General features: G+C 61.4%; 2 protein-coding genes and 1 long non-coding RNA gene across 6 annotated transcripts in view; 1 reads left to right on the top strand and 2 right to left on the bottom strand.

Annotated features, from left to right (window-relative positions):
* Positions 1 to 21584, bottom strand: part of MACROD1 (mono-ADP ribosylhydrolase 1) — a 133234-nt gene that overhangs the window by 44815 nt on the left and 66835 nt on the right. The window lies entirely within an intron of this gene.
* Positions 1 to 21584, top strand: part of FLRT1 (fibronectin leucine rich transmembrane protein 1) — a 70031-nt gene that overhangs the window by 14940 nt on the left and 33507 nt on the right. The window lies entirely within an intron of this gene.
* LOC123478072 (uncharacterized) lies at positions 7573 to 13329 on the bottom strand. Of its 2 annotated transcripts, none has more exons than XR_006653190.3 (3): positions 13164 to 13329; positions 12868 to 13040; positions 7573 to 8074 (listed from the first exon to the last, which is right to left on the bottom strand). It is a non-coding gene; the product is annotated as an uncharacterized lncRNA (long non-coding RNA). The 2 variants fall into 2 exon arrangements; XR_008426947.2 differs by having other exon boundaries at positions 12868 to 13037.

Below are 21584 nucleotides of genomic sequence, written 5' to 3'. Positions count from 1 at the left end.
GCCCAGGCAGCACTTCTGTCTGAGCTCCGGGTCCCTGAGCGCTCGGGGTGGGGGTGGCTGGCTAGGGTTGGCAGTCTCCTCCCCGCCCAGTGGACTGCCAGACTCCCTTGAGGCCAAGTCCATCAGATGGGTGGGGCTGGAGCTCAGCCCCTTGAGTTCTTCCTACCCTCACGAACTCTGACTCATCCTAAAAGGGAGGACAGAGTGGCCATGGGCCTCTGGTCTCACTCCAGGGGCTCTGGGGCCTGAACTGGGCTCCACTGGATCCTGGGGCCACCCCCCCGCTCCATCCCTAGGCCCTGTCTTTCCTCCCTGGAAGGGCAGTGAGAGGCACAGTGACTTATTCCAGGGCATTTCTGCTCGAAGGAGAGGTAGGGGCTACTCATGAACTTGGTTGGCAGAGTTCGGTGGACAAGGAGGGCAGGGTCCCTGCACCAGAGCGAATTTCTCCTCGTGAGGGATGCCCTCCCCTCCTCCTTCCAGGGAGAAAGAGCTCCTGGGGCCAGGGGATGGATCTGGACAAGCAACCCCCACCCCCAGTCCCTCCGTTTCCCCGCCCCAGCCTCCATTCCAAATGGGGGGATGCTAGGTTCCGAATCTGGAAGGGCAGTAGGAAGCGCAAATGAATATTGTCTTAAAAACCTTTCTGAGCTGGGAGGCCTTGTAACTGCGCAAGGGGTGGTAAGAACTGTGCTCCTCCCGCTGTGGGAAAGGTCTGCCATGTTGACAGGGAGACTCACCCTCTTCCGAGCCTGGGGAGTGGGGCGGGATCAGAGCGGCACCAGGACCCACAGGGCGGCTGGCCCGCTGCCTCGGGCAGACGTGGCTAATCAACCCCAGCACTCCCTCCTGCTGAGCTGGGGAAGGGGGCCTGGGAAGGGAGCCTGCCGAGCAGGCATTTCGCAAAGGAAGAAAGGGGGCTCAGAGAGGCAAAGCAACTTGCCACGGCCACCAGCCTCTAGGGGTGGAGATGGGATTTCAACCCAGTTCTCCTGACTCCAGACCTTGGAGCTTGTGGAAGCCGGTGGTCCAGCTCCCCAGGTGGAGCTCGGCCACGCTGCAAGAAGTGCCCCCACTAGAGCCCACCCAGCCCCCACTGGAGAGGCGCAGTGTGGCCAGGCTAAGCCCCCTCCTGGCCTGTTAACCTTGATGGACTGCAGCCTGCCTGTGCTCAGTCTAATCACAGCCACTTACATTCTGGGCCCTTGACTGCAGCCAAGCGCTGCATGTGAATGTGGGGTTTGTGATTCCCGCCAGCACGCTGAGCCCAACGGAGGGGTGTGTGGGGCTGGAGAGGGTCAGCGTGTTGTCTCAGAGCTGTAGGATGCCAGGGGCGGGGCTCAGGGGCGGGGCTCAGGGCCCTGGGGTGGGCATGCTAGGGGGATGGGTGGGGTGGGGGGAATGCCCCTCCTCAGCTCCAGGGCTGCCTTTGTACAGCCTCCTGCTTTGTTAGAAAGTAGTTCTGCTGGCTTCCAGGTTACCCTTTTAATTAAGCCAATTAATTAGAGCCTTTAATGAAGCAGATGAACCAGGCCAGGTTCTGCAAATGGCTGTCACAGCCCACGGTTTCCTGCAAGTCAGGATTTGGAGGGGCTGCTAGGCCGGGCCTGCAGTCCTGGGGGGCTGAGAGGCTGGGCCAGGCCGGGCCAGGGGTGGCTGTGTCCCCCATGGGAGTGTGGCCAGGAACCCAGGCCTGGGGTGCGGGACGGGGAGGCAGGGCTGGTCTGAGGCTGTGAGTGCACTTCTCGACCCTGATACCTCAACAGCACAGACAGTCGAGGGCTGAGACTGGTGGTGGGACGGACACAGGGACTGTGTTCTGGGGGGGCCCACAGGGGCCGTTTGCTCACTGGGGTTCTCAGCAGGTGCGACTGCCTGGGTGAGGGGGACTGGGGGACCTGGAGTCCCGGCCTCTGCCCCTTGCCCTCCCCTTCCGGGCTGCTCCCAGCCCACTGGGGGCTGCATGCTGGGGCCCGAGGGCCCCTAGTCTGCCTGCAGATAGAGAAAGGGACTTGGAGAGCAGAAGAGGCCTGCTCAGTGCCACCCAGGAGCTGGTGGCCGGCCAGAGATGTGAGGGCACGTCCTGGGTTCCTTCCACGCTGTCCTGCCCGCCGTCTCAGGGGCCTGGAGTCAGCTTCCTCACCGAGCACTTCCTGTGGGCTAGGCACCGTGCCAAGGGCTCCGCCCAGGTGATGCCACTCCCGCCCTTCCTGTGACCAGCAGAGGGGTACGGAGCACGGTGAGCCTCCCCAGGGCCCGACGGCAGCCTGCTCCCCACAGAGACAGTTGGCTCAGCCACGACAGGCGCAACAGGACGCAATAGGACGCAATAGGACGCGACACGGAACCTTCCCGGGCCTCAGTTTCCTCATCTTTTAAAAGGGCGCGTGGCCAGCCCCTTACTGCCTCGATGAGTCCTCCCTTTGCCGCTCATCCTCTCTCTTCTGGAGTGGCTACCCCTCCTCGGGTGTCACTTTCCAGTCAGCTCTTGAGGACATTTAGGGTCTCCTGTTAAAAACAAGCCCCCTGAACCTGCCGTTTCCCTCCTCTGCTGCCCTCTTTCTCTCCTCCCCTCCTAGCCAGGTTCCTCAGCACCATCACTGATTCTCCCTCTTGCCATTTCCCAACCCACTGCACTCTGGGTCCTGGCTGCCATTTCTTCCTTTTCTGTGCTGGAGTCATCTCCTCCAGGAAGCTCTCCTTGCTTCCCCCAGCCTGGTCCAGACTTTGACTCTCATCATGGCCAACCAGTGCATCTAGAGTGTAGCCTTGGGCCTTCCTGGTCCCCTGACCTGCTGTGGCCAGTACAGGGCCTGGCGTGGAGGCCAGCCTGGAGGAGGCACTGGTGCCAGAGCAGGGGTGTGGGGCAGCCACTGGCTTTGCCTCCAATTTATCTTGAGAGGGACACTGTGGGGTGGGCAGGAGACAGGCCTGGGAACAAACGTCATCGTCACATCACAGACACCTCTTTACACACCAGCTGGAAGCGGCCCAGTTTCCGGGTGGATGGAGGCGCCCTTCATTAGCAGGAACCACAGGGACCGGCGCTTTGCACAGTCCGGGTGGGGGGAGCGCAGCTGGAGCGGGGGCGGGCAGTGGGCAGGGGCAGCTCGGGCGGGGTCTGCCTGTCCCCTTTGCACGCGCCTCCCGCCAGGAGGGGAGCGTCTCACCCCTGTGGGGTCTGCAGTCAGTGCCCAGCAGGCAGCGGTACTGCGGAGGCGGGAGCCTTGGCGCCCTTCTCTCCCCCCGGGGGCGCGGGGGGCGTTAGACAAGCAGTGACCGTCCCAGGGCGGCGGCTGGTGGGCCGTGGGGTGAGTGCCAGGTGCGTTCCCTGCCCCTCTACTCCCTGCAGAGGGCACCGGTCCGGTACAGTCCTTAGCGCCTGGCCCGGCTCATGACTGCCGGGTGCGCTCCAGTGCCTGCAGGGTCGCTGGAGAAGGCAGGGCACAGCGGCGGGGGTGTGGGGGCTGTGCAGGCCATGCCGGCTCCCACTGACAGCCATGTGGGCAGGGCTCTTGAGATAGACACGCCGTCAGTTCTCTGGGCCTCAGGCCTCCCATCCACAAAGTGGGGGCAGAGTGTGTGCTTGCTGCTGGGAAGGGTTGGCAGGAGGCTGTATTTGAAGAGGAGGGAGAGGAATGGGGGCTTAGGAGTCTACCCCCCACCCCCGCCAATGTGCAGCCAAGGCAGCTGGGACCAAGCCCACTTTGCTCTCGGTCTTCCTGCCCATCCAGGCCTGGGAACCATCACCTGCGCGGCTTTGCCAGAGGAGTGGCAGGTGAGCCTGTGGGAGAAGCCAAGGGGGCTGGACCCCAGCCCTGTCTGCAGGGTGCCCCCAACAGCCCCCCTTCTCACTGCTTCCTGCTCCCCACCTCCAGGCTCTGTTTCAGTGCCAGAAGGAGCAGGCCCCCCTCCTAGAGGAAATTCACACCCACAGCCAAACAAGCTGTCTGCAGGGAGGAGGATGGTGAGGAAGGGGGAGCAGCTGTGGGAACAGGAGGCTCTGCAAGAGAATGGACAGACAGATGGAGAGACAGAGTTCAGGTCTCCATCTGTAAGCGATGGGTGCGGTGGGGGCAGGTGGGACATCGGCCTCACCCCCACCCTCACCCCCACCCCCAGCCTAGACAGACGGGGCCAGGTGGCAGCAGGCAGGGCTGGCAGGCTGTAGGGGAGATGGCCCCCCGGGGGCTCTGCTCACCAGCAGCACCCAGCGAGGACGGTAGAAAACCCAGTGCAGGTGTCAAGCCATCGTGGTGTAGAGTGGGGGTGGCGTGAACCCCAGGCTGAAGTTGGGTCTGAGGCGCCTGGGGAAGGGCCTGTCCACCCTCCTGGACAGGCCACCAGTCTGTGTTATAAATCACATCCATGCCCCCCACACTCTCACGGCTCAAGGCTCTGCCGGACTCCGGGCTCAGGCTCTCTGCACACCCCAGGTTCACTGCCACAAGGACAGCCAGCCCCTCCTCCTCAGCCTGGCACCTCTGCCCAGCCCAAGGCCTGCCCTGGCCTGCCTTTGGGCCTCTGACCACTGCCCCCAAGAAGTCTCCCCTGGCCACTCCCACTGATCTGCTTGCTTAGCGCCCAGCAGCCCCGGCGGGCCCTGCACCACTCTGGGCCTCAGCTAGCCCCTGTTTTCCAGTCTTGGAGAAAGGGCAGGAACAAGGTCCTGGGGCCAGCTGGCTGGTGGCTGGATTTAGGGAAGGGGCAGCCCACTGCACCCGTTCCTCCCAGTCTCCCCACCTGTGGACTCAGAGTAGGCGGGGCCTGGCGCTCAGGGTGGAGGGGTGCAGGTGCTGCTGGGTAAGCAGTTTCACCTGCCAAAGTGAAGTGAGAACCTTGTAGAGAGTGACCACTTGGGCCCAGGCTCTGTGCCAGCTCTGAGGACCCACAGAAGACAGGCAGCCCAGTCCCAGCCCTTTCCGGCTAGTGAGGAGGAAGCCTGGCATGGAGTCAGTGGTCCCCAGGGTCAAAGAGGCCAGCGTGGTCCCTTTTCAGATGAAGAGAGAGGGGTGGAGGGGCTGCCTTCCTGAGGCCATCTGGCTGGTGAAGGCCAGGGGCCTGGACTCCAGGGGCGTCTCCTCTCTGCTTGCTGGAGGGGGGTCTTCAAACAGGAAAGTGTGTGTGTGAAGGGGGCAGCCCTGCCTGAGTACCTGTCACCCCTGTGCCATCGTGGAGGGCCAGGTCCAGAGAGGGGGCTACAGAGAGGTGTCCCTCATTCAGGATCCCCCTCTGCCTGTCTGCAGATCTGAGGGAGACCTTCCCAGAGAGGGGGGCCTGATAAGGCTCTTGTGAGGAGAGTAGAAAGGGGACAGTCTTTCTGAACATTTAGTATGTGCTCAGCGTTGTGCCAAGGTCATGTTCACAAGCCCATTGAATTCTCATGGCAACCCCGAACAGGCAGCAGCACCCCCATTTCAGAGGGTGAAAGTGGGGCCCTGAATTGGTGAAGTCACAGGATTTGAACTCAGGCGGGTCCAAGCCCAAAGCCCCTCTTCTCCCGCTGCAACCCCCCCCGCCCTGTGGGCCGCAGCTCGGCCCTCGATCTGGGAGCCACAGCGTGATCTGTTAATAGCGGGCTGCGTTACCTACGATTGCAAACCCATTATAACCCTATTAATCTAACAGATGACACCCTATCACAGCGCCCAGTGGCACTGCGCCTCTGAGCACTGTCCACCCACGGAATTATTAATCCTCTCATTTGGTGGCTGGTGGAGGAGGCAGAGCATCTGAGCAGGGTGACCTGCTCTTCCTGCCCTGGGGGAGCCCTGGGGACTCCTGCCAGCCTATGACTCGTCACCACTCATCTCAGCTCTCAGCCTGAAGGGGCACCTAGGAGTGGAGGCAGCCTGGGGCTGGGCTTGGCCTGGACAATCACCTGTGGTGGGGTGAGCGGGGGAGGGAGGCCTGTCTTCTGCTCCCCTTTATGCCCTGCTGGGGTGGGAGGCGCCTGCAGCCGCACACCTGGATTGAGGGGGGAGTATCAGGGCAGGCCTCTCTCAGGGCAGCTGCCGCACAGCTTCTAGAAGGGGCAGCAGATGCCCCAGGCCCGGAGATGCTGTGAGGACACAGGGGAAGGGGCCACGGTGGAGCTGGCAGCTGCCAAGTGCAGTGGGCACAGCCCTGTAATTGGGCAGCCTGTTCCCAGATAAGGCCGATGACACTGAACAGCTTCCCGCTCCACACGCGCTTGGGCCGCTCATTTCCTGCTCCCGCAGCCGGCGATGCCAATTACCTCGCCTCCTGCTCGCCGGAGGCAGCTTCTGGGGCCGCCAGACAATTCCTCTGTCATCAGCCTGGCCCGCACCCCTCTGGAGGGTGGGAGGGCACAGGGAGGGTGGCAGCAGGGTGAGTGGGAGCAGCAGCAGGGGTCTGCGACGGGCGTGGCTGCAGGTCACTTTGTGACATGTTGGCCCAGGCCACCCTGGGGAGGCCCTGTTTTCTTTCCAGTCCCCACCCCCAGGACAGGGTTTACTGTTTGCTGAGTGAGCTGAGGAGCTGGCGAGTGGGCGTGTGCATAGAACAGATGCCCCCCCTTTTCCAGCAGCTTCCTTGCCTTATTATCCCTTCCCTCTGCCCCCTTCCGCTCTCCCTCCCCCATGGTGCAGACCCCAGCCCCTGATGTGAGACCCTGGACAAGTCACTGAGCCCCTCAGGACCCAGTGCCTCTAAACCGGCATGTTGGGGGCAGTGCAGCGTGGGTGCGAGGACAGAGTGAGGTGAGATCTCAGGGCGCTCAGCTCCCCAGCAGAGAGGACACTCCTTCCCCTTTAGTGCCCAACACTGAGGCCCTGCTTGCTGGCTGAGGACGGGCACCCATTTGAGGGCACTGAGGCTCATGCGGGTTTTAGCCAACGCTGAAACGACGGAACACCCCGGCCCTTCTCCCCTGTGACCACCCCCCACAGGCACACTGTGGGTAAGAGGGGGAAGGGGCAGCCTGTCTGAAAAGGGCAAAGGTTGGCTCCAGACTCCTCTTGCCCTCAGGGGAGGCGGGAGAGGCACGGAGGGGTGCAAGCTGTGAAGGGGGACACTGCGGTCTCCAGCTCCCTTTCAGGTGAAACTGGCCAGCCCCAGGGCCAAGAGGGGCACAGCAGGGCGGGCTGCCTGAAGGAGCACTGGGAGGAGGGGCCCCCAGGGTGGGAGGTTAGAGGAGGGAGGTAGGCTCACTAGCTCTGAGGAGGCATTCCCAGGCCCTTTCAGGGGCAGACCTGGAGGGCTCAGGGTCCCCTAGGCCATCCCTGCCTGCAAGGCACCTCCTCTCTTACTGGGGGAACAGGCAGTACTGAGGCCGTGGGCAGGGAGGTGTCTGTGTCAGGGTAGGGGGCCACGGGGCCAGCCTTGCCATGGTGCAAACAGGGAGACGGAGGCCCAGGCGCACAGAGGGGTGAATCACACAGCCACTCCAGGGCGAGTCAGACCCCGCCCTTCCTCCAAGTCTAGGTCAATTGCTTTTCCAAGGGGTCTCAGTGGAGTTTTCAGATGGACAGCGGGGATACTTAACCTCCAGAGGCCCGCCCCTAGGCACCGATTGGTTGCCAGTCACACCTGACTCAATAGGAGAGGAACCTCGAAGACCCTGGGGGCAGGGCTCGAGATGGGGGCCCAAACTAGCTCTGGGGCTTTGGTGGACCAGGCACCGGGTGGCTCCACAGTCAGGGAAGGGCCGCACAGCGAGGCTACGGCCCCCTCCCCCCTGAGGAGGGAGCGGGCGAACAACTCCCTAAGGGGCAACTAACAGACCAATTAAGCTGCCAATAAAAAATTTAATCAAGTAATAATGCACCTTACTTTGTTTAATTAGTGTTCTGTCAAGTGAATGAATATTTAAGGCGCGGGTGGCGGTGCCAGCATCTGCCCAGCGGGCAGAGAGGCCAAGCCCACATTTCAGTTGGCCTGACAGCTCTGCACTTGGGCATTGATCGCGCCACCGCCGCCCAGGAGGCCAGAGGCGGGCGCGTGGCGGCGCTTCATCCCTGCGCAGGCCTGCTACAGCAGGCCGGCCACAGCCTGGGCCTCGGTTTCCTCATCCGCAAAACGGGGGCAGGCATCTAGAAGAGCTCTTCCACTCCTAAAAAAGTAAGTTTGGACAGATTTTGTTTCTGAAACCTCAGTGTCCCAGGAGGGTGCAGAAAGCATGTAGAGCCTGAGAGCCCCGTCTATGCTACCCCTGTCCCCCAAGTCTACTGGCCCAGATGTCTGGGGTCTGTCAGCTCCATGGCTGCAAGGCCAGAGCTGTGTCTGCCTGTGAGGTGGGGGGGTATCTGGATTGTAGATCCCAACTCCGCGATATCCTGGGAGATGCCCCTCCACGCGCCCCCAGCGTGAGGACCGAGCGTGGATCTTCCAGCACGCGGGAGGCCCACAGCAAGGCCTGTCTGGGCTGTACTTCTGTTTACTAGCCCTTTCATTCAACAACTTGGGGGCTTGTGCTCTGTGCCTAGCCCAGGGTTTCTTTTCCTAGAAAATGTGGCACTTGAGCTGCCTCTTGAAGGCCTAGTCTAGGAAATCTGCGAGCGCCAGATCACCCCCCTTTCCACTGGCTTCTACCCCAAATGCGCGTGGCTGTAGGCGGTAGCCAGGGAGCCCTGGGGTCCTCGGGTATAGACCACCCCTGGGGCTCATTTGCATATTCGCGGCGTAGGTACGGTGCTACCGCGGAAGGGACTGTGAGGCCAGGATCTCCCTCCGCGACTCAAGTGACTCAAGCATCCTCGGTCGCGACTCAAGTGACTCAAGCATCCTCGGTCGTGGCCTCTTGTCTTCCTGCAAAGGGCAAGGCGCACCCCTACTCCCCAACCACCTGCGAGTCTCGCGCTGGAAGGACTTTGGAAATTATTTGTTTCAGTTGAGCTGTTTTCAGTGTAGGCTAGGCTGAGTCTTGTAATGAGTATGGATTTGCCAGTAAATAAGTCCCCTGCTTCTAACCCCTGTAATAAATGCATTTGGAGTAATCTGGCGATCACGCGGTGTAATTTGCTGGCTGTCAGGGCAGATTGATGCGCCGCGCGCTGACTTTGCCGCCGTCCGCCCTTCCTTCACGCTGCGCCTGGGTCCCTGCCCCCAGCTGGAGGCGGGGGCCCTTCTGCTGGGGAAGAGGAGTGGATCTGTTGTGCTCAGACCCCGGTCTGGGGCCTTGGGATCCCTCCTGCACCCGAGGGTGTGGGCTTTCAAGTCATCTGCCTCTGACTCGGTAGTGCCCCCCAGGGCAGCCAGTCCAGGCCTCTGAACTACCATCAAACTGAATCAAAATGCCCGGTCCCCGGTGCCATCCTGGACTTGCTATATTGGATTATCTGTGGGCGACGTCCCTAATCCGCGTTTAAGAATGGCTCCTCCTGGCCCCAAGTCAGGCAGCCAGGATAATTTTGGGAGGCTCCTTCAGTGGAACATCGAGTTCCAGCCTTACTTTTCAGAGAACTAATTGAGACGCTCTTGTACTTCCTTCCTTCCATCGCTTCTGTTGGCTACTTTTCCAAACACATACTGCCTTGTTCACCCCTCTGAGACGTCTGTCCCAACCTCCACCTGCGTGCCTGGCCCAGGTACCTGTCTCTGCCTGGGGGATGTCCACTCGACCTTGCTCAAATGCCCCCTCCTTCAAGAAGCCCTCCCAACCTTCCCCAGAAAGGGGTCCCTCCTCTGCGTTTCCCTGGCCAGGCATCACGGTGGCTTTTTTACACAGGGGCCTGGTCCTGCCACACTCCGGGGGCTGCACCTCCCGTTGGCTTCTGCAAGCAGTATGGAGGGGCAGGCTTGACAGAATGAAGCTGCTGTGGAGCGGTCAAGGGCCTGGACGCAGGAGCCAAGCGAACTCTGGCTCTGTGCGCCCTCGGGCTGACTGTTAACCTCTCTGTGCCCATTCCGTCCTCTGAACAGCATGGAGTGTGGTACTAGCCTGCTCGCCATGGGGTTAACATTGGCTCCGAAATGAATGGGTTTAAAACGCCTGGAGGGTTGCCTGTGCATCGATGGTGCAGTGCAGGCGTCAGCTGAAGACACAGCCCGTGTGTGCGCCAAACGCAGGGACGCCCAAGGAGTGGAGGAGGGGAGATTGCCAGGGTTAGTGATGCCGTGCTCTTCTTGAAGGATGAATAGGAGTTTGTCAGGGGGTGGGGGAAGGGCAGTCTCAGGCACCCCAGGAAGACTCCATTACTGGCTGGCGACCCTCCTTGACCTTCTCCCCTCTGCTGGCTGAAGCTCATATGGGAATGAACCTCTAGAGGAGAGAGCTTTGGGTGGCATGGGGGGCAGTGTGCTATAGGGTGAGAAGCAGGAGCAGGGGCCAGTGGGGCGGGCAGAGACACATATCAGCGTGTGCCAAAACCCAGCCCCCCGCCCCCACAACGTGGTTCTCTGCCACCTGTCAGCCAGCAATCATGTTTAATAAAGGCCCCAAATTAGACAGCCAAGTTCAAGCACCTTCGCTCTAACAATGCAATTAGCACAGACAAAGCCTCCTGCTTCCTTCCTCCCGGGCCCCAGAGAGGGTGGCAGAGGGCGGGTGGGGATGAGCGGGCCCTGGGCCCTCCGGGAGAGCTGTGGAGAGGTTTGAAAAGGAACCTGCGATAGACCAAGAGGTGACAATGAGTTGCATCCGAATGAGGACTCCTCTGTCATCAGGCAGCCGTGGGGAGAGCGCATCTTCACTGCCTCTTCCCAGGTTACCCGGCTTTGTACAGCGACACCCACACACCCCCAGGTCTCCTCCTTTCCAGCCCTGCCTCTCCTGCATCCTCTCGCTTGCCTTCTGAGGGCAGATGCAGGCTGGGTTTACATGAATAAAACATCAGTCAAGGGGGAAAAAATCCCAAACTGCACAGCCCAGGCTTGGGGACGGAACGCAAGCCAGCCATGTCATGCCGCTGGCCCCACCTGCCACGTGCTGGGGGTGCGGGTCTCACCCAAGGGACAGCTGCACCCAGAAGCAGACCTGTCCAGTGCCTCTGGCCCCACGGGGAGGGGGGTGTGAGCTCTGGCAGGCCAAGGGTCCATGCTGGGGGCCGGGACCTGGGATCCCGACTCCCCAACCTTCTCCTCCCAGCATGGGCAAGCAGGCCCTGCTTTCTCTTGGCCAGAGAGCCAGAGGCCTCAGGCCCTGCCCTGGCTGGGCACACAGGGCGGGTGTGTGTATGTGACGCATGGCCCTCACCCAAGACCTGCCCGCTGGCTGTCGCAGAGCTGGCTTCTTCCTCTTAGGCCCTATTAAAACCCAGAGCGTGTCCTGACAACATCAGAGCGGAGGGGGGTCCTCTTGCCAGGCATCGAACGGCACATGTAAGGGGGCTTTCTCCGAGTTCTCCCCTCCCCTCTGCTCCCCCAGCAGGCAGCCTGGCCCGGCACCCACTGCCCCGTGGAGAGGCTGCCAGAGCAGGGGCTATCAGCCAACACCGTGGGCACTCAGTGGCCAGGAGCCCAGAGTTTCACAAGGACCTTCGTCATTCACTTGTTCGTTCATTCATTCGTTCATTCGCCGAGTGCCTTCGGAGCCCACACACACGTCAGGCAGGAGGAATGCCACGGACACTGAGACAGATCGGGTCCTGCCCCCGCTCCCTGAGAGTGGTCTAGTGGGGGACAGGCCAGGCACAGGGCAGTGACAGTACTGGGGACATGAGTTTTGATGGAGGAGCCCGGGACAGGCACTTGACCCGGACACGGGTGCCGTGGGAGGTTTCCCAGAGGAGAAGTGAGCAGCACACAGGCCTGGAGGTGGGGTGATGGTGGCCAAGGAAAGGGGTGCAGGACCGTGTTCCAGGAGAAGGGCTGGGGCCAGGGAGGCCGAGGAGCGAAGGTGCAGGGGTGGAGAGTGGGGGAATATGGAGCATGAGAGGTGAGGAGCAGGTGGCAGGTTCAGGCAGGGGTGGTGGCAGGCCTTGCCAGAAGGCTGGGCTTGGCCCAGGGGTAGCTGGGGCCCAGGAGAGCTTCGAGCTAGGGCCTGACAAGGTTAGCTCTGCTTTTTATGAAGAGTTCCCTCCCTCTCCTTTCCGTCCCCTCCAAAACCACTCACTCAGGGAGGCTGCAGGGCACGCGGCAGGGGGTGTGCCTCTCCTGATCTAGAGAAGGCTTGAAAGATGAAAAGCAGAGAGGCCACCCTCCCTCGATGCACAGCCAGCCGCATGGGAGAAGGACGCAGCAAGACTCACGCCAGCGCCCAGTGCTCTGGGCAGCTCAGAGGCAAGCACAGCCAATCCTGCCTCAGGAAGGCTTCCTGGAGGAGGCTGCCTTTGGTGGGCCTCGACAGGTGAATAGGAGCTTGCTAAGTAGCTATAAAGAGAGTCACTCTGCTTAGGGGAGGTATGCCTATGCGGTGGGAATACGGTGAGGCTTATTATCTTCCTGGTGCTTCTGAGCACTTCAACCTGTTTCATCCTCAAACTGCCCCTCTGAGGGCCCCATTTTACAGAAGGGCTGCTAGGCTGGAAGGCAGATGGCCTGAGGTCATGAAGTTGGACAGCAGCAGGGGCAGCATCGGGACCTAGGCGTCCGGCTCCAGTGCCCGCCCTGACAACCAGCAGGCCGAGCTGCCTGCAGTGTGTACGAGAGGCTGACACTGAGCACCTGCTATGTGGCCGGCCGGAGCTGGGCGCTGCAGGGGGGGCCAAGTGCCGCCAGCATCCAGGCCCCCCTCCCCCGTGCTGGGCAGTTCCTGGGAGACTGCATGAGGTGTCCAGTGACTCCCAGTGACCTGTCCTGGCCCATGAGCCGGGGGTGGGCTGCTTCCCAGGGCGGGCATGAGGTTTGAGGGGCAGAATGCAAGGGTCCCACTGGCCCCCAGGCAGGGCTGGCTTGGTTGAGGGCTGCTGGAGGCCAGGCTGGTCAGCTGGCGGGCGGGGTGTGTGTGGGGGAAGCCAGCATGCCCACCTGTAGGAACGTGCAGCTCCTGGAGGCGGCAGGGAGAGGCCTTGCCGGGGGGCGCCCACTCTGGCCTGAACGACAGGGCAGCGTCATTAAGAGGACTCTGGGCGCCCTCCCCACTGCTTCAGTCTCCCTGGAGAGCGGTGAGGGGGAGTCCATTATCAGGCAAATAACAGCTGCTGATGTGAAAATGAAATACAAACTCAATACCTGCACCTTCCGGCTCCCGAGTCACGGCCCCACCGCAGGTGACAGCCAACAGATATCACCCCAGATAACAGTGAGGTTGGGACAGAGCTCACCAACTCCCCAGTGTCTCTCCCTGGAGCCCAGGCTCTGCCTCCCTGCCGCCCCTGGAGGGTGGCAGTGGGGATGTGCTATGGCTTCTGCACACGCGCCACCTGGGGCCGGCTGTCCCAGCATGCTCCAGTCTCGAACTCGCCCCACAGGGGTCAGGCAGGCGCGGCCAGGCTTGGGGACTGGGGGTGGCCCCAGAGCTGTTTGCTTTCCTGGCTGTGACCTGCAAACACTCCCCAGACGGGGGTGCAGGAGGAGCTGGGCGGCTGTTCCCTGCTCCTAGCCTTCAGCCAGCAGTCCCCCTGACTTTTACGAGTGGGCTGGCAGTGAACTCATCCCTGTTACAAGGCACTCAGGGACCCTGACGACTAATTCGATTTAAAAGAGCCTTGCAATAAAAGCTCAGAACGGAAAACTGCCGAGTCTTGGGGGTTATTTAACAAATTGCCTTACAGATAAATACATTAAAATGATTCTCAAAGTGGAGTTGTTCGAAGTTGAAGTAAAATTAAGAAGTCGAATCAAAATGTAAATTAATGGCGTTGAGACACAGCATTTGCATTGGCAGGAGCCAGGCGCGGAGAGCGCCGGTGCATTGGCATAGGCAGGGGGCTCTGTCTTCCGTTCAGGTGACGTGGAGCCTCTGGACAGTGCCAGAAACCCCTTCCGTCCCAGGCACCCAGTACTGACCTGGCCCACCCTCTGCCTTCAGGGACCCTCGCGCCTACCAGCACTGGCAGGGACCCTGGCTAGCTTTTTCCCTGCCTCTGGTCCAGCTCCTGACACTTTCCAGCAATTGTGAAATGGGGGTGCCCACTGCACCCACCTGGCAATGGCAAGCAAGAAATGAAGGAGGTTGGCGCAGACTGTTGGGGCTCGGCGCCAACGGGGGCCCGCCGTAAGTGTGTGGTCCTAGGGTTTACAGCTGTGTGCACAGTATTAGGGCTGAATGGCCTTACACGTCCCTGAAAAGCTGACCCAGCCGCGTGCCCATTGGATTGACAAGTAAACCGCAGTGGGCAGGCGCAGGCAGAATGGGAAGGGCCCCGGGGCTGAGGGACTGCTGCCTCCTCCACCTTCCCCAGCCTGCATGGAGGTCCTGATTTCACTGCTCTGTCTGTGCCTCTCTCTTCCTCTCCCCGCTGAGGGCAGAGAAGCCGGGGCTGGGCCGGCTGCCAGCCTGGCTACGCCCCGCTCACACACACTGCGGGCCTTTGCCCCTGAGCAGCCCTCCCACCCTGGCCAGCCACTGGGCTTCGTGGGAGGTGCTCAGAACTGCAGAGGGCTTGGCAGGAGATGGGCACCCATGTGACCCCCCACCCCCCAGGCCTGGAGTGGTCCCAGGTGCCAACAGACAGCGTTGCAAATGTTATCTAGACCTGTCTTTTTTGATAGTGCCTGCATTCATCAGTCTGGGAGAGAAAAGAAGAGGGAATCCCCAGGGAGCAGCGGCAGGGAAGGGTGAGGAAGCACGGGGTAGGAGCCGGAGCAGCAGCGTGAAGGTGTGGCCGGCGGCCCCTGGCGCAGCCTTTGACGGCAGGCTGACGTGGAGGTCGGGAGAGCAGGAAGGCCCTGCATGTGTTGCCTCCCCCGACCCCCCACAGTGGATGTCTTCTCCTGGAACCGCAAGCCTGTCTGACACTGAGACAGCTCCGACCCTGCAGGGGAAGGCACTGCCCGGTCTGGCGGAGGGGCGGGCTGTCAGCTGTCGGTGTCCAGTGGGGTGAGCAGCCTCCCTGGGCTCTCAGGGTTGGCTGGAGGGGCTGGGTCTCAGGGTGAGCATGGCCCCTGGGAGCTGGGGCGGGGGAGGTGCGGGGCCCCAGATGTGGGGCCAGCTGGGGTTGCTGGCTTTGCCTGCAATAGCCTGACCCCATCCCGTGCATGAGGAGGGGGCACAGTGAACCCCGGGCCTGGCCTGGGCGGCCCCGTTGCCCCAGCGTGTCACGAGCAACCTCTGTGAACTGCGGGCGGGCAGATGCAACAGGCTCTTATTGACAGTCATGAAGTCTTTAGCAAATGGTTGAGGGCAAGAAAATAGCCGTAATGAGGATTTATCTCGGGTGCCCAATCCAAGGTGAGCTGCCCTGACCCTCAGGGCTGGATCAATGTCCCTCTACAGAGGGACCTGGAGACTGGGGGGCCGGGCGTTGCTGGGGGAGGGTGGTGGTGAGCGGAGTCAGCGAGTGAGGCCCAGAGAGGCCAGGTGGCGTGCTCAGGGTCGCACCACTGGTGGCGACAGAGATGGAAGCTGAGTTCCTACTGAGCCAAGTGGGGCAGCTGAGATGCGCGATCAGAGCCCAGCTCCCCTCAGCCTGCCCAGCCTTGACTCAGGACTCAGGGTCAGGGTTCTCCCCAAGCTGTTCCCAGCTTGAGTTCCCTCCCCGGTGAAATGCAGCTGCGACGGTGGCGGCGGGGCCTCGGGAGGAAATGTGCAGGAAGTGCTTAAAAAAACTACGAAATGCCAAGCAAACAGGAGGCTGGCAGGAAGCTTCTTCCCCCACCCTTCTCGAGGGCCCTCGGAGGGCCACCTGAGGACAGATGGCAGGTTTGGTGGCAAGTCAGGAGGGATGCGGCTCCCACTCCCACCGCCAGGGAGGAGGAGAAAACACAGCAACTGAAGCAGCCAGCGCGCTGGGGCCTCGCGGCTGCCCAGCTGATTGGGGCCGATTTAACAGGACTTTGAAAAATAAAGAAGGTAAAGCAGAAAACTGCTGCCTGCTCCTCCCGCTGCAATAAAAATGGATTTATTTGTTCGTGGAATGAAATTTAATAACTTTGGCGGGAGATGAGGCGTGAACAATAATAGTTTTTTGCTTTCTCGATGTGGGAGGAGGGGAGAGGAGGAAGGAGGAGTGAGGGGGGCTGTCGCGGGGACACCGTCAGGGAAGGGGGTACTCCTGGGGCCACGTCCTCCAGGGGTTGGTTAAGGAAACCGAGGAGGGGCTGGCTGTTCCTCGCTCCAGAAGAGCAGTGCCTACGCCGCCTCAAACCTTCACCTTCCCGTGTTGGCCACACTCGCCCGCTCTTCCCTGGGCGCCATGCGGGACATGCGACCTTCGCCCAGCCAGGACCTCTGCCTGCGCGGCCTTTCTGCCCTTGTTGCCAAAATTCTATTCATCCCTCAGAGCCCCTCAAAAACATCCTCCTGTCAGGCTCCTGTGGTACCCCAGCTGAGAGCAGCCTTCCGGCCTCCCCTGAGCCCCTGGGAACATCTCCACTCTCAGGGACCCTCCCCACCCCCCCACCCCCGCCCCTGCAGTTCTCCATCCAGCGCAGGGCTGTGCGGTAGCTAAAGTACCCCCAGAGGCCAGACTCCTGCGGCCCGGCACACAGCAGCTCTCTGGCAGTGAGCAGCACTCCTGGACTTGACCCCGTGTCTACCTTTCCCTGGAACCTGGTACGGCTGGGGTGGGGGCTGGGCAGAGGCCACGGAGAGTCCCCTTGCCAGCTCCCTGGGCAGCAGCTGCTTGTGTCATGTCACCTCTCTCGGGCCTCACTTGCCCCCTGTGTGGGGTGGTTGTAGCGTTGCCAGGAGACCAGGGCCCTTTGTCAAGCAGGAGGCCTGAGGGTCAGGTATGGCAGAAATCTGGGCTGCTCGGTCCTTCCTGGGGCCTGTGGGTCCTGAGACTGTGGTGGAGGTGGTGGTGGCGGCCAGGGTCATCGGGGGCCCTGAGTCAGGCTTCAGCCAGGCTGCGTGCAGGGGTGGGAGTGGCAGGAGGCCTGGGACGGGGCCTCAAGGGGCCCCTTGACCTGCCCAGTGGCATTTCCAGGTCCAGACTCCGTGGCCTGAAGAGCCCTGAGCAGCCAAGGGGACTGGCCGGCTCCCGCGCTGCGCGGGCGGGTCGATAACAAAACAAACGCGGTATTGACCGGCTGCTGTGCACTAAATCCTCCCGGCAGACAAGATGATGTGGACCCGAATCGAATGCTGAACTCATAACCTGCGCAGCCCTGCCCGCCAGCAGCCAAGGAGGGGGCCGCGGAGCAGAGGCTGGGGCCTGGGTGGGGGCGGGTGCAGGGCCTCCCTTCATCCTCTTGCTGCCCTGACGTGGGGGGCCCTGCACTCCTGCCAGCCCCCAGGGAAGCAGGCCTAGAAGCAGCAGCCTGGTGGGCGTTGGGACCAGCCTTGGGAAGCCCTCAGTGTGGGAACCCCAGAAGCTAAAATTAGGAGGTCAGCGGATCCAAGTCTTTTGTTTTTAATGAAGATAATTACATAACATCAGCTAAATATGAAAAAAGTACACGCGGCATCTCTGTAAGTTATGCAGCGTAATGATAAATCACGTACCCTGCACCCACCACGCAAATTAAGCCCAGTGGTTCAGTACCCACTGCTGGGTTGGGATAGGGGCACGTGGCCCTGGGCGCGCAGCCCTGGGCGCGCTGCCCGCCCTCTCTGTGCCTTGGTCTGCACAGCCGAGAAATGGGGATGGTAGAGAGCGCCCTTCACCCCCTGCCGGGCTATAGGGCTGTTCTGAGGGCTAAATGAGTTCCGGTTTCCGAGGCACTAGGAGCGCAGGAAGCGGTAACAGCTCTCGGAACTTGGGGTTTGTTTCTTCCTTGCTTCCTGCTGCAGCTTCACCCCCGTGTGGCCCCAGGGTGTCCCTCGGCTGGCCTTCTCAGGGTCTGTGAACCCCAGGCTCCCATGTCGATCTGAATGTCTAGGGGGTCAAAGTCCAGGAAGAGAGTTAGATCCTCAAGGTGGGCCCCCCTAAAGGGAAGAACCGCCCTCTGCTCGAACTGCCCCACTTTCCAAAGGCTCCTGTGGCCATAGAGGGGCAGAGCCCCACCCTCTGCCAGCCCAGCGGTGGTGGTTCAGAGCTACCTGTCCCTGCTGTAGATGGGAGGCCATATGCAGGGAGCCTGGGGAAGGGGCCAGAGACACCCCCCCCCCCGACTCCAGTGGGAGCCTGCAGGTTTCTGAGGGCCACAGGGCACCATGCACCGACCTCGGGGGCCATGTGAGGGTGGGCACCGGCTATGTGCTAATGGTGTCCAGCTGTGACCAGTGGGCTGGCTCTCTGCCACTGTTCTGTGGTCTCTGCAGGGCCCCACTGCCCCTAGGCCCAGCCCTGATCTTTTCTGAGGCAGCCCAGGCCAGACTCGGGGTGCCAGAGATCTGTCTTTGAACCTCACTTGACATTCTGTGGCTTCCGCTCTGGCTAGGTGCTTTGGCTGCCCGGCGCCTCAGTCTAGTCATCTGTAAGACGGACAGAATGAAATGGGCAGGTCTGGGCAACGATTAGCTGAGGTCACATGTGGCACTTATTAACTCATTAATGCTAAATTAGTGCCAGCCCCCCGGCGGTGCAGAGGGCTCCCAGCCTGGCCCAGGTACAGAAGGCGCAGCCCGGAGACGGCGCTTGGGGCGCATCTGCGGCTGGGCCGGGAGCCCGTGTGGTCTGGCGCTTCAGATGGTATGTGAGTGCATGTGCGTGGGTTCTCGCCTCCTAAACACGCTCCTCAGGGAGTAAAAGCTGGGCCCCAGTAGGGTAAACACTGCCGCTTCCCGCAGAGAAGCCCAGCCCTGTGCTCCACGCAGGGAGGCCCCGAGGCCCCAGAACGTCACTCACAGGGGCCAGAACTGAGGCTGGGCCGCCTCCAGGCTCTGGGGTTGGAGAACTGGCTGGGCTGGAAGATGGTGAGGGGAGCCGGGGCCCTGACTACCAGGCAGCCTTGGAAGCCCAGGTACGAGGGAAGCAGAGGCAGCGTGGCCAGCTGGCCACACTCCCACCATGTCTACCCCTGGGGTGACCTGTCAGCCTAGCCAGTCAGAGGGATATTGTGGGGGTGGCCCTCCCCTCCCCAGTCCTGCCTCCAAGGCTCCAGAATGCAGTTTGTGGGGTCTCTCCCCTCTCTACCAGGGAGCGAGGCTCATGGGGGAGGTCGGAGCTGAGGAGGGAGGTCTGGGAGCCAAGACCCTGCCCCAACCACCTGCAGGACAGAGGAAGCCATGTGGGCGGGGAAGAGTCGGGGTGGGGGTGGGGGCAGCTGGCCTGGCCAGTGAGGACCCTTCCTAGGAATCCCGGGCCCGCTGCACAGGCTGGGGGCTGGAGGGGAGAGCCCTCGCACTGACCCCCCATCACCCCATTTGGACAGAACCTCCTGGGTCTGGACCACTCCATGGGCAGCATCCAAAGCCCGGCACTTGAAACACTTCATTTCTTTGGATCCTCATCATAATCCATTGTTCTCATCTTATAGATGCGGAAACAGGCTCATAGAGGCTAAGTGACTTGCCCAAAGCCACACGGCTGGTAGGTGGCAGAACTGCAGACAGGCTCAGACTGAGGGTGTGGGCAGAGGTGGATGGAGTATCTGACCCCATTGTCCCCTGCCTTTGGTGGCTGGACTCTTGTCCCTTCCCATCCTGATTTGAAGTGACAATCTGCACAGCTCCTGAGGAGGGGGAAGGGGACACCCTAGACCTGGCCCTGGGGTGGAGGGAAGCTGAAAGCAGCAGCTCAGGGAGCACCTCCTGCATTGTTCTCACTCCTTTTGGCTGCCTCCTTACTGGCACCCCCACACACCCCCTGACCTCCCGCCTGCTCACAAGTGAAGGTGTCTCCCTGAACTGCAGGCGGACCCTGCCTTGCTGAGACCCCTGCGAGCCTCACCTCTGACCCCAGCAACCTTCCTGGCTTCCACCCACCTCCTACTCTCCTCTGCTCCTAGAATAAGCCCCTCCCATGCTGCCTGTCCCCCTTCATCTCACCCTGCAGGTTCCTACTTGCTCAGCAAGGCCCTCTGGCCCTTCATCAGGAGCCCCCCACTGAGGTGTCCCACCCCCCACCTCCTGGGTCAGAAGGCCCCCCCTCACCACACACTGGCGGAGCCCCTGCAGTCAGGAGGCTCCCCAGTGTCCCAACCAGCCTCGTCTTTTGTCCTGGTCCATCTCTGGCACCCAGAGCGTTATCACGGACAGCCGTTTGCTCCGGGCGGGTGGGTGGGTGGGTGAGTGGAGGAATGAATGTGTCCTCTGAGCTGGGCCCTGTGCTGGCACTGGGGGTCTGGATACGGCCACCTTCCTCGTGGCTCTCGGCCGGATTCAGCTCGTACCATCCCCACCACAGCCTTAGCCGGAGGGCTCTATTATTAGCCCCGTTTTCCAGAGGTGGGGGCTGAGACACAGAGAGGGAAGTGAAATCGCCTGGGGTCACACAGCCAGGATTTAGCAAATAAAAATACCAGATGCCCAATTAAATCTGAATTTCAGAGAAGTAACCGATAATTTTTGTAGTTGTAAGGACATCCCATGGGATCATTAGGACTGACTTATGCCAAAAAAAAGTATTTGTTGTGTGTCTGAAATGCACATTTAAATGGGTTTATCTGCTAGTCTCTCGAAGGAGAGGTAGGAAAGACCCAGGAGGTGAGAAATGGCAGCTGTGGGTACCGAGGCCCAGGGCAGGCGGTGCCGACAGAGCTAAGAGCCCGGACTCCCACGGCTCCTGCTCCGCGGCTGCCCCAGGGGTCAGGCCTGGTGCAGCCCCCACAGCTCAGCAGAGCTGCTGCTGCAAGTCCCAGATGCAGGGCCCACGGGCCCGCTCTCCAGCCTCCCTCTCCGTTACCCCTCTCCTTCCCCTGCTCCTGCCTTGCTCATCTCCTTGGCTTGGGGCTAAGGCTTCCTCATGTGGAAGGGATCTGCACACGGGTGAATTTTCACAGCTGGGTTATCACCTCCTAAAAATAGGACTGAGTGATGGATGGTAGCTGTCGCCAGGCCCTCCAGCCGTGGGGAGCCGTGAGAGGAAAGAAGGGAGGTGGGTGGGGTGAGGGGTCTGTAGACCCCAGCCCTGTGCCCTCACTCCAGGGCAACTCCCCAGTCCCAGGTAGACCTGAGCCCCCAGGAGGAGCTGCCTGCACAGCACCAGCCACACCAGGCCAAGAGATCCACCTACCCGACAGGTGCCCCCCACCCCTGCAGGGCAGCCAGAACCATTCCCATCCGGCGGGGTCGGGGCTGTGCTTCTGGAGAGACGCGTGGGAACCAAGGACCTTGTCACAAGGCTGTTCTGCCCTCTCCTCATCCCCAGCTGTGTTCCCCGTTCTCATTTTTGTTTTTTAGCTTCTTGGTTTTTAAAGGCCCATCCTCCTGGCCTCCGGATCCAGGTGCTGATGGGGGCTGGTGGGGACAAGGCTGGGCTGCAAGCTGTGGATGGGCCGGGGAGGGTGCGGGGACGCCTAGCTTCCAACACACACGCACACACACTCAGCGCAGGCGCCGAGGACACTCCGATGGCACATACAGACATACAATGGGCACGCTCATAGACAGGCATGGCGTGCGTACACCCACCCACCCCCTTGGTCTCCAAAGGCACTAACACGGAAGTGCAGGTGGAAGGGGGGCTCCAGCTGGTGTCACTGACCTTCATATCCCGGTCACCCAGCACTGGGCCAACACTGCCGAGGGAAGGCCCCCC

This window comes from Desmodus rotundus, chromosome 5, assembly GCF_022682495.2.
Source record: "Desmodus rotundus isolate HL8 chromosome 5, HLdesRot8A.1, whole genome shotgun sequence".
Lineage (NCBI taxonomy): Eukaryota > Metazoa > Chordata > Mammalia > Chiroptera > Phyllostomidae > Desmodus > Desmodus rotundus.
Note: the sequence above shows the minus strand (reverse complement) of the source record. Positions and strands in the feature narration are given on the sequence as shown.